The 12,002-nt window shown below is 37.5% G+C and overlaps 1 protein-coding gene across 30 annotated transcripts in view; it reads right to left on the bottom strand.

Annotated features, from left to right (window-relative positions):
- Positions 1 to 12,002, bottom strand: part of PLD5 (phospholipase D family member 5) — a 175,484-nt gene that overhangs the window by 76,327 nt on the left and 87,155 nt on the right. The window contains exon 3 of one of the 30 annotated variants that reach the window (XM_080585159.1): positions 8,632 to 8,691. The exons of the other annotated variants lie outside the window; for them this stretch is intronic. The gene's annotated coding sequence lies outside the window, so the exon portion shown is untranslated. The remainder of the gene's footprint in view (positions 1 to 8,631; positions 8,692 to 12,002) is intronic. 30 annotated transcript variants of the gene reach the window in all.

Below are 12,002 nucleotides of genomic sequence, written 5' to 3'. Positions count from 1 at the left end.
ACCATCATCAAAAAGAATGTATGCAATAAAGGAAAAAAAAAATCCTACTGTTTCAGCTTCCTTTAGATGACAAGTAACACAAAATTTGTTTTAACACATCACAGGCATTATTTTCAAATAAAAGACCTGCTATACATGAACACAAATCATCCAAGGTTCAAAGCTGTGAATTACTTCTAATTAAATGTATTTTAGGTGACATTTCAGGTATCTTATTTAATCGTTTCTCTTCAAGGGAAGTACTGCAAGAATCAATGAGCACCAGATCATCAATATCCCAACCCAGCCTGTGTCGGCAGCTCTGATGACCCTCCGTACTGTCTCAATAGAGATCAGAATTGGAATGTATCACAACTTTAATACTAACCTAAAAGTTCAGCACCCAGATAAATATATTTACTATTCAGTATAATACAAAAATGTGTCTGGATTGACTGATAAGGCCACTTAAGATGTCAAAAAGACAGCAGTTGAACCAAATCAGCGCAGGATTCATCTGACTGCCCACGTACTGATGGGAGCTAACATTTCAAAATTAATAATCAATTAAAAGGTCAACATACATGCTAGTCTTGCAATTCTTTGCTTGCTGTCATAATTTTGGTTTGCACCCTATTTAAATTGATTAATTCCCATATTTTTATCAGAGAAAAATTTAAGACTCAAGTGAATTTTGCTTCACTGAACAACTGCTTGTTTGAAATACTCAAAAATAGGTCTCAAATGAAACACAGAGACACTTCTATGTCAAAGAAAGGAACGGTATTGCTAGACACTAATCATAATTCATTTTAGTGTAGACTGTAACTGAATTTCACATATGAAAAGCCACAAGGATACAGAGGTCAAATGCTGCACATGATGTTCTGCTTATGGCTTTCTTTATGCATAGCAGGTATAAGCCTTGGGGATGCATGTGAAATTCGTTTAATGGACACAGACTAAGAATGGAAATTGCCATCTGCTCCTCATACGTTTGGGCTTTCTTTATAACAATAGCCTAACGTAAATGTTTGAGTATGTCCTAGCCATAACAAGAAGCTATAAACTTTGGCTGTGACACACCTCTGTCCTCTTCATAGCTAAAACATGCTGCAAAACTTTTCAGCATCTTACCATGTGTCAGAACAACCTCCCTTTAAATGGTGATTTCCCAATAATGTTTAAAGACAACATAACGAAAACAGCTGGCATTGTGATCTTATGAAAAAGAAAAAAAAAATACACAGATGAAGAAGGATGCCAAATCACCGTTTGCATATGCCTGACATTTATCTGGGGTCACAACAGCAATTCAAAAGCTCACATCTGCTCTACAAAACTTCAGGTATCATAACAAATTTCTCCCATCAAATTCTCTCTACAACTTCATTCTCCACAACTTCATTCTTTCTTCCCCTTATTTCTCATTGTTTCCCTCCCTCAGCTTTTTCCAGGTGCACCGACATTCATTCTGGCTCATTGTGGAGCATTTTGTATCACGGAACAAAGAATTTCTCTTACAGCTATCCTTTTTTTTTTTTTTTTTTTTGGATGTTTTACACAACGAAACAAACTTTGCTGGTCTGCGCTTAAAATGCATCATTTTCAATGAACTATTATTCTCTCTTGGGAGATTTTCTGTCTCACGCTCTTGCGAGAAGAAATTTTAGGAGGCAGCCAGTGTGGGGGTACCACAGTGGATCCTTTCTTGTGTGGATCCCTTTTTGGGATTAGGCTTCCCAAAGGCAACTGGCTGAGTCCTGTATGTTTTTCTCTGGGTATTCTTTACATCAGAACAGCCTGTTCCAACCATGTGCCGTATTTTCTTTCACTATCTTTTCCTCTAGTTCTTCTACACGTTGAACTCTTCCACGCCCTGGCTCCTCTTCTCCTTGTCTCCCTCTTCTGTGTATTACATGCTACGTGACCTCTTTACCTTTTGTTTTGCTCCTTCCAGTTTCCTGCTCATTAAATCTCTTCTGAATGACCTCCCTGGCAGAAATCAGCGTTGCTATGAAATCTGCAAGACACTTCAGTTTGTGTGGTCTGTTTTGCTCCTCCACCATACCTGATTTGTCTATGTACAGTGAAAGCTCTTTATTAGTGGGACTCCTTGTTACTCTAGCATTCATGACAAACACAGGGGGATCCATCTGTAGTAAATTTCTAGGAAGTATTGCAGAAGGAAGAGGTAGCAAGGGCCTGTGAAAGTCTCCACTGACAGTATGTGATATTCAGGGACAGACTTTTAAGTACTGATGCTTAAATTGTCATCACTCTTTATATCAGAGCCATGAAGCAGGTCTAATTTGGCTTACTTTTTTTTTTTTTTTTTTTTTAAGGGCATATATTGATACCTTGGCAGCTTCCCAATACAATATCAACAAGCACAGCACTTTCAACTAAGATTTCTAATTATTATTTCTAGTGATAGTTCTTTGAAACTTTGCCACAGATTACCATTAGCTGCAGCAAACAGGAAAAAACAGATGATTACCAGACCTCCAAGCAAGTTAGATGGCAATACAGAAAGCCAAGTCCATGTGTAGGGACTTAAGTAAAAGCTCCTAACTTATCCTAACTGAAAGGGAAAAGGTTTCCTGGGTGATCAAGTCCCCGTCTTTGCTAGTTCAGGCAATTTTTCATATGCTTTTATTCTTAAATTTTCCAGACGGGGAAGAGTTACTAGAACTGCAAATCATTTTTACCTCCACTTTTTCTACTGGAATATTTTATCTTATCTTGCTGCTCTCAGAGGCAGAGACCTGCCTCACATTACATCCTTTTACCTACTCTATCCTACATCTTCAGTAACCCATCTCTTACCCGAGAATTCCTCTCTCCTGTGATACTTTTATGAAGGACAATCATTTTCTTTCTTAGCTTTCACCCTTCACAGCCAAGTGCCTTTAGTTCCTTTTTATTAAATATGCTCTTCATTCCTAGAACCTCCTCCTTGTTTTTGCTTGCACCTACTCAGCATGAGTTCAACCTTCTTGAACATTCATGGTCAGATTTATACTTAGTAATCCAGATTAAACTTTATCAATGCCTTTCAAACTGGCGTTACTATTTCATTTGCAATTCTGGATATACCTTACCTGCAGTATTGCACCTATCCCTAAGCAATTCTCTCTTCTTTTATTGCAGTTTCCCTAAGGAGCTGCTTCCATTAAATAGTGTAACAGGAAGAATCTAGTGAAATTACACTTGGACTATTGCCTAGGAGTGACTAAATCAAACTGTTAACCAAAGTGGTATGTATATCCCCATGAGAAACCAAAAGACATATTTAAGATCCATTAAAACCTCACAAATTTGAAAGACTTTTCCCATTCTCAGTCAAAAAAAAAAGGTATTTTTGGATCACCTATATTTATTTTCTGCCTCTAGATCACACATCTTCTGGTTCAAAGTTAATTCTAATGATGTCTGCAGGGGAACGTACCTTTAGGAGGCTCTATAGTCAGCTGGTGTTTAATTCACATACCTAGTCAGAAAGCTGACTAAACCAGACCTCTGCCATTCCCTGCTTCTGCATGACTGCTGTATTACGTGAAGTTCAATGAGTAAAAACAAAGTGAAGAAATGCCAAGAACAAACAGACCAATTAAATGCCAGATGAATGTTGAAATGTGTAACAGACTTAAGAAAACCTTTTAACAACTCTTTTTCTGAAACTGTAAACATGTTCCAGCAAAACAGCAGACAGTTGAGATAGCTGTATTTCTCTCGAAGTTGCTTCTGAGGATATTTTGTTATTATTACTTTCAATTTATCCAAGAAGACAGTAACCACAGAACCTAAGCAGTGATAAGCTCCATGAAAAATGAAACATAAAAAATGTTGTGAAGCAGAGAGGACAAATAGAAGGTGAAAGTACAGGAAAGTCTGGGAAGAGCAATTTTGAAGAGTTAACTCAGTCCCTGATAAGAAATCATATCACAATTGGGATCTGCAGAAAACAAAATTAAAAAAATTCTACTGAAAGACCAAGAATTAACCCTTGGCAAAAATACTAGAATTTGCCAGGAGAATCACCTATGTTGTATCGAATCCTGTGGAAGGCAGACAGCACTCTGAGAAGTGAACATAAAGAACTCATATCTCTAAGGGACAACTTGATTGGAATTTGCTCTGCTGCAATTTGTATCCATTGCATCTTGTCCTATTACTGGGCACCCTCAAGAAGAGTCTGGTTCTCTTGTCCTTTGTAAGTACCCACATAGAAGTTGTAGAAAACACTGAGGTCTCTCCTTTCCCTGCTTTTCTCCAGGCGAAACTGTTCTCTTAGCCTCTCCTTGTACTAAGCAATCATCCCTCCTGCCCTGCTGGCTATAATCTTGCTGATAAAGGTCAGTATACAGTTGCCCTCCTCTGACTCATATTCAGCTTATGGCCTGCCAAGAACCCCCAGATCCTTCTCTGCAAAGCCTTCTAGCCAGTTCCACAGGGTTATTCCAACCTGTGTGCGGGACATTGCATTATCCCACTTCTCTGGCCTGCCAAACTCGCTCAGAGCAGCAAAACAACCCTCTAGCACATCAACCATGCTTCACCCCATCAATTGGCATTGCTTACAAACTTGCTGAGGATCAGTCTGTCCTACTGCACAGGTCATTAATAAACATCTTACAGTCCTGGCCCAAGTATTGATCCCCAAGGGATGTCACTAGTAACTGGCTGCCTGTTGAATTTGTACAGATGATCACAACCCTCAGAAACCAACAACGTAGCTGATATTCCACCTCTTCCTTGATGAAATAGCAATGGCATTAACCAGACCATCATCTGAATAAAACAGAAGAAATGGATTCTCCCTAAGTCACAAATACAAAGTGTGTCATGTCTATATAATATATAAGTGAAACCAAGCACTGTCTGATTACTTGAGCATGGTCCAACAACTCCTCAAGATTATTTTGACATTTGCAGAAGTAGAATTTGCAAACTACAGTCCACAAAGAGATCTGCAGATAGGACATACTCTCTCTGAATAGGTGGCAAAAGCACAGAGCCATTTTCTTTAATCACTACTACATTTTTTAAATGCAAAAAGAAAACTGTTGTCAATGAGAAATGAAATTATTAATTTAGGAAAAAAAAAATCTATGATAAGGGCTAGTGATATTTCATGCTGCTTTAAGGTGAACAGCAATATGAGAAAACTGATAAAGTTTTTCATCTAATGCCAGTCAAAGAAAATTAAGCAGCCTGTGCTAATGCTAATGACAAAATAAAATGGCCTGCCCTATTACTGAGGTTCCTCCAGTTCTTCATTTGCAGCAGCCCTTCTTGTTTTTTATCTGCAGATGAACAACTTTGCACTTTGTAATGTTAAGTTTTGTATGTTTTCTAGAACTCCAGACCATAAGATCACCTCTTTTTCTTTTACAGGCTCAAATAGCTTCATTTTCTTTTTAGAGGATCTGTTGACCTACAAACGCTACAGCAAAGCATAAAACTTCAAGTAACCTATCCCAAAGAGACCAGCCTTTCATCACAACAGATAAAAAGAATTTTACTTGACTTAATCATGCATTATAATGACTAAATTAAGAAAATGCAATACAGATGTAATGTGTAAAACTCACTTGCTACAGTGAATGAGATATATGGAAATGATCCATTAAAAATTACAGAGCAAAACCTCTAAGACAAGAAAGGTAGATGCGTAAAACTGAAAGTAAAGCTTATTTCAAAGAAAATTCAATAGGAACACCAACTAGTAAAGCAAACATATTCCCTAATATATCCCAGTTCAGCAGCTGTACTTATAAAAGGATTGGCCATTTGCAGCTGGAAATCTGTACATAAACACAGGTTCATGCACAGAGAAACAAACAAAATAATCTATTATCTTCATTTACACACAGCGATTGGATATAAAAACATCTTATCTAGATACAAAATAGGGCAAAAATAGGGGACTTTATGGGTCACTCAATTCCCTTTCCCGGGGGGGGGGGGGGGGGGGGGGGAAGCCAAGTGATTTCATTTTCCCACCTCCAGGACTTTTCTGCCCCTGTATTTTTTCACTTCACATAACTACAGGTAGGTTCATCTGGGCTGCCAACAGTACCACACAGTCTAAACTACCACTCATTCTTCTCTTACTCTAACAGTTACCATAAACTATGTGCATGTAATGGTAACTAACATACCAAGGCTTACTAAAAGAGTGAGAATTAACTGACAGTTCCACATGGCTGAAATTTTATTTTCCTACTACAGGCTAGAAACATTTAATGAAAACTCAGCGATACTTTAAGGTAGGAATTGCCTTGCTCCGCACCAGTCTTCCCAGGATTTCCACTCACTCTAGCATATTTCCTATGCTGACTATTTTATATACTTACTGAAAGGTTATTACATCTGAATTTCTTACTAGATCAAGACTAAGTTCTTTCACCTTATCACCTAGGACTTGGACAACCTTTCAACCCCCCCTTCCTGCCTACCATTACATGAAGATTTCAGATGGCTTCTGTTCCCAAAATCACTGAAACTACAGGGATGAGAAGGAGCAGAGGACTTTACTTCTATGAACCCATACTCTAGTTATAACTGACTATAAATGTTCCAAAGCAAACCAAAAAAACAATACCCCTCACTCCCCAGCAACAACACTCCTGAAAGCAGATTTGCTATGTCCTATTTTCCTTTAACAAACCATGCCAATCAATAGTGATGCTCTCACAGGGCAAAAATCTCCAAGTCTGTCTCCATCCCTTGGACCCAGCAGATGCCAATAAACACCACAACACCACAATTGATCAATGAACTGCACAGTATCTTCAAAATAGAGCCCCAGTTACTGCAGCTCCAAAGACAGAAACAGGGACGAGGGTACAAAAAAGGTTATTTGAATGGTGATGGGATTAGAAAAGGAAATAAAATATCAGGTCATCTCTCCTACTTGTCCACTGGCAGGCAAAGACTTCTTGCAAAATTGATGGGGCTCTTCTTGCCCTCTTAGATGCATGCCAATTTTTTATGGAAACTGCACTTCCAAGAATCCCCACGAGTCTCTCGCCTAAGAACGCAGATGGTGGATTGTGGTGAAGTAAAGCAAATTAAATACTAGTCTCCCTAATGTCAATAATAAAATTCCTTGCAATTCAGTTGGAACAGAACTCAGCAGAAACTTAATCATTTTAAATAACCTCTTAAAAGCCTATACATAAGGGATTCTACAGTAGTTCACTTCTCAAACCCATTAACTGTCTGTTTGATCTCATTAATGCCCAACTTTAGTTAATTCTGGCCGAGCGATTTTTTCTATCTGATAAGTTTATGCACATAACAAAAAGAATAAATAATCAGTATGTACATGAATCACAAATGCTTCATCTTGCAAGGCATGAAAATTGCAAGTGAACATTTTAACAGTCCAGCTTAAATGGTTATTGATGATCAAAAGTATTGTACAAAAAAGCCATTCGAGGTTGTTTAATATAGGCTGTAAGGGCCTGATCCCACTGGCAGTACCCTTATCAGTGGGTACAGGTGATGATTAAAGCACCTTTTTGAAAGGGCAGATGCAAAGAAAAGCTTACAGCCCAGCTCTTTGGCCTTCCATCTACTGTCCACTCCATAAAGGCAAGCAACAACCTCCTCACCTGGCCACAAACCCCAGCTCAGCGATGTGAGCACTGCTTGGTCCAGCCTGAGCACATGTGAATTAAGAACAGGAGTGAGTTAACACATGTGAGTTATGAACAGGACTTACTCCTGTGCCTGGAATAAAAATATTCCGACTGGAATAAAAATACTCCAGTAACTGCTTTTAAAGGATTAAGATCAAGCCTTTGGTAAATAGGGTTTTCCCTGCTCTTCTGAGTACGACGCAGATGATAAATAAATCATTCACACTGCTCTTTTGACTCCTTTATTAAGCTGTTTTCTGACTCAATTCATCACAATTTTTGTGAATAAAAAATTGTGATCATCACGATTTTTGTGATGAATACTTGTCAATACCCTATTTACCTTACAATGCATTTGTAAAAGTACTCTTTTAAATATGAAGTTAGCCTCTGGAAATCTACCTTGGACAAGAAAATGCAGTTTACTTGGATAACAATACAGCCATGAGTGCACACAGAGGTAAACACTTTTAAATCATCCTTATTTTTTAACTCTGTATGTTCTTTTCCTACCATCCAACTTCAAATACTAACTGGATGAATAGACTCACCTTTTTATTTGCTGCTAGCTCATATACAATCAGAAAAATACAATTTTTAAAACAAGTCTGGTTGTAATAGCAAAGGGTTTATACAACTTGCATACATATGCAATAAAATAAATATTAATACAAATTGCATGACTGGAAAATCATTTGGGAAACTAGTTTGATCCCTGGAAGAACAATCTGAAAGTCAACATGAAATTCAAAGGGATTCACTGATTAGTATGCCTACCCAAGGGCATAAATGAAAAAAAAAAACAACTATGGAATGAAAAATTGTGACAAGGTACCAAAAAGAAAAACAGTACAAGAGGGAGAGATCTGAGACAAAAGCAACAAGCATCCAAACAGGCAGAAGGTATGCAAGCAATTCATTAGAGGCCAAAGGTGTCTTGCAAATTGCCACAATATATTCAGGCTTTGAAGTTTAGGACAGACTTTTTAGGTACAGATACCTGGAAATGGATTTGGCTTATTCCTGTTACTCCCTTCTGTGCAGTGTCAATGGAAACAAGCTGAAAGCAGAGAAATACGAGATGCCAACTCAAGATAACAGAACTGTGAACAGCTTGATACAGTGGGGCACATTCTGCCTGAAAACTGCTTTCAAATATAAATAGCACCCTTTCAAGAGCAAATAGACTCCAGGAAAAAAAAAATACTGATGCTCTTAAGAGACACGAAAGTCATCTCTTCTAGACACAACTGCCTGGCAATCACAGGACAGGACTGTGAGAGCCTGGCACAGACACTGAGCATCCCTAAACTTGCTGTAATTCTAAATAAGTAAACCCATAACAATATCCCAAAATGAAACAGGACATCTGTGTTGTAGTGAACAGAGGACTGAAGAATGTAACAATACTACACAACCTCAGAATAAACAGACTGAAAAAGTTCAGAAAGTTTAAAATGAATTTTGCTATGTAATTAATCCATTATTAATGTACCAATATTAAAAGTAATCACATTTTATTCTTTGACACAATTAAAATGTGGTGTGCTTGGCAAGATTTTCTATAGGTCTTAAGCATGAGGCTAAATCAGGATTTTATATCATTTTATCAAATGAATTCCGAACACTATTTACAAGTTTGTTTGTTTGTTTGTTCCAAAGTAATGGCACTTAACTTGATCTCCAAGAAGAAATCAAACAATAGTACAGGATTTGTGGCAAATTAAAATGAAATTAAAAATTAAAAAGCTTTGGCTTTAGGGGGGTTATTTTTGTTTTTAAATCTTAATTAATTCTCCCCCCTGCTCCCTATGTAAAACGGTAGTTTTCAGTATCAACTGCAAGTTCGTAATACTGTTTTACATTTATGTAATCCATGTCTTCTTCTAGGCAGTCCTTATTCCTTATCTTCATTATTGCTGAACCTTTATTCAGTATTTAATAATTGCATTGCAGTTATCATTTTGAGAGCTTTGGTGGAAGAAGTCATGCGTTTGTCACTTAAAATAATAACGTATCTTTCACCGCTTACAATTTAGAGATAAGTTTAAGTCAAGTCTCCTGTCCCGGTACCTATGAATGTGAATACTGAAATACACGAGAATCACTTTACAAGTGTAAATCCATCTACGATAAAACTTGAGAAGATGAAAAATATACCCTTTTTTATGTTCTGGAATTTTAGTTACCAAAAACAAGAAGCAACAGCCACATAACTTATAATTATAGAACAGCTATAAAATGTATCAGTGAGCCATAACAATATGGTCTCATGAAAAAAATTAGTTCCGCTTTAAAGCATATGAAAGCTGAAAAACTGCACTGCTGTCTTCTCCTCAGCATATAAACAGACTGCCTGATGGTGGTGGGGCCATTGATGAAAATAAAATGCTTTCTATGATTTCAAGCTTCCTATCACAAGTCAAGTAATTAAAGGACAACAAATGTCTGAAATAACAATTAGAACAACAAAGTCACTTGCTGTTAAAAAATCAATTTTAAAAATATTTTTTAAGACATTGTGAAGCTTTGTTGACATAAAAATCTATGCTTAACAACTGCCCTCCATCCCCCTCCAAAACCACACGCTTTGTACAAGTCACAGAATTTGTCGTCCCCCCCCATGTAAACTCTAGCTGGTGGGATGTCAAGACTGCATTGAACTGCGCTTGCTTGACTGATTTACTTTAGGCATTTCAGTGCCTTCTTTACAACCACTCCAAAACTTTTTTTTCTTCAAATAAAGAAATTGTTGTGGGTAGAAGACATCAACTATTCCATCAAAAACCATCAAGGGCCCCTAACAAGAACCCACATACACAAAGCACCCTTCTGTACAAACTCCAAGAATATAATGAATTATTGACTACTTGATATTTGGGCTTTCCACTGTACTACAAGGAGCAAGAGCAACATGAATGAAGCCACCTCACTAAAGAAAATAAAATTGCTGTATGTATTCAGCAAAATGTTGCTAAGCCTTAACCAAAATGTTTTGCTTTTAGTTAGCAGCCATAAAAAATAAAATAGCATTTGTAATGAAAATCACTTTTTTTCAATATTGACTTTAAATTCCTAAAAAGATTTAACCAGTTAAAAATGCTTTCTATTGCTTCAAATAGGTTCTTTTACACTGGAAATGAGATATGATTTGAAAATCCACAGTGAACAATCACTTGTGCTACTGCTGCTCTACTTCAGCACTGTGCCAAAATACATACTTCAAATAGTCTATAGTGCATCATAAAAGCTTTGCATACCAAATATATTTTAGATTAAACTAAACAGACATAAATGTTGTTACTAAGAATCTTACTTTCACTCTCACCGTATTATTAAACAAAAACAAAAACAACTATTTTAAATGAGGTAAGTTTGGAGGAAAAAAAAAGTAAATTTAACATTAAAAATGTAAATTTAACGTCAGCTCTTCAAAGAAGCTAAGCACCTGGTTATCTATGGGTCTTGCATTAAACTCAAAGTAATTTGTGAGGTAGACTATCTCTAAATGAGAGAGAGCAAACAGTCACAAAGGTGACCAAGCAGAAACTTTCTGTCCCAGCCCAGCCTTCTAGCAGTATTTTCAGCTTCCAGCTCAGCAGTTACTGCACTAAATCGAAAGCACAGTAATTCCTGCTTCAGAGATGTAATAATATTCCAACAGAGCAATTTAGAGACAAGAAATAAATACCCAAACTGTTCAGATGGTGACAGGACGCCCCATCTCTTTGTTGGTCTGAACAGAGATCACAGCTCACCTCCTGTGAAGGGAGAGCTGCAGAGGGGAGCTCCGAGAAGCACTTCAAGAAATTGATGACAACAGTTTTACAAATAAGCCAAATGCTTGGCGGTAAAATTAAAGGCACCAAAGGCTGGCATAACAACGATCATTATTTCACTTAGCAACATGACACAGAATTTGCTTACTCCATCCTCTGCCCTTGTGTCTTACTAGCCGTGCCGTTTACATCCGATAGCAACGTGGGGCCAGCACCACACCAAGCCAGAGTGGGGTGGGCAGTGCTCTGTCTTTAAAGCAGTTGCAGCCGCAGCTTGCAGCTACATAAGCAAGAGAAAACAGCCTTCATGGATTTAAAAAGATGAAAAAACATGTTCCAGACAAAATAAGCAAAGATCCTTTATCTTTTCCTCATTCTGCTGCAGAGATGGGCAATTTTCATTTCTGCTACATCTCATGCAATCAGGTATTCCACGTAAATCTAGGCTGACCACAGTGCATATAATGTGACAATCTTCTAGCATGCATTAGCTTTCTAAAACATCAGTAATGAACAAAGGGATAATATTTATAACATGCCCTCAATAAGGAAAGATAGTCACAGGAAACAGATCTCAAAATTTTCCAACTGC

The sequence above is a fragment of the Anser brachyrhynchus genome (assembly GCF_964034855.1).
Source record: "Anser brachyrhynchus genome assembly, chromosome: 3".
In the NCBI taxonomy this organism is placed as follows: domain Eukaryota; kingdom Metazoa; phylum Chordata; class Aves; order Anseriformes; family Anatidae; genus Anser; species Anser brachyrhynchus.
Note: the sequence above shows the minus strand (reverse complement) of the source record. Positions and strands in the feature narration are given on the sequence as shown.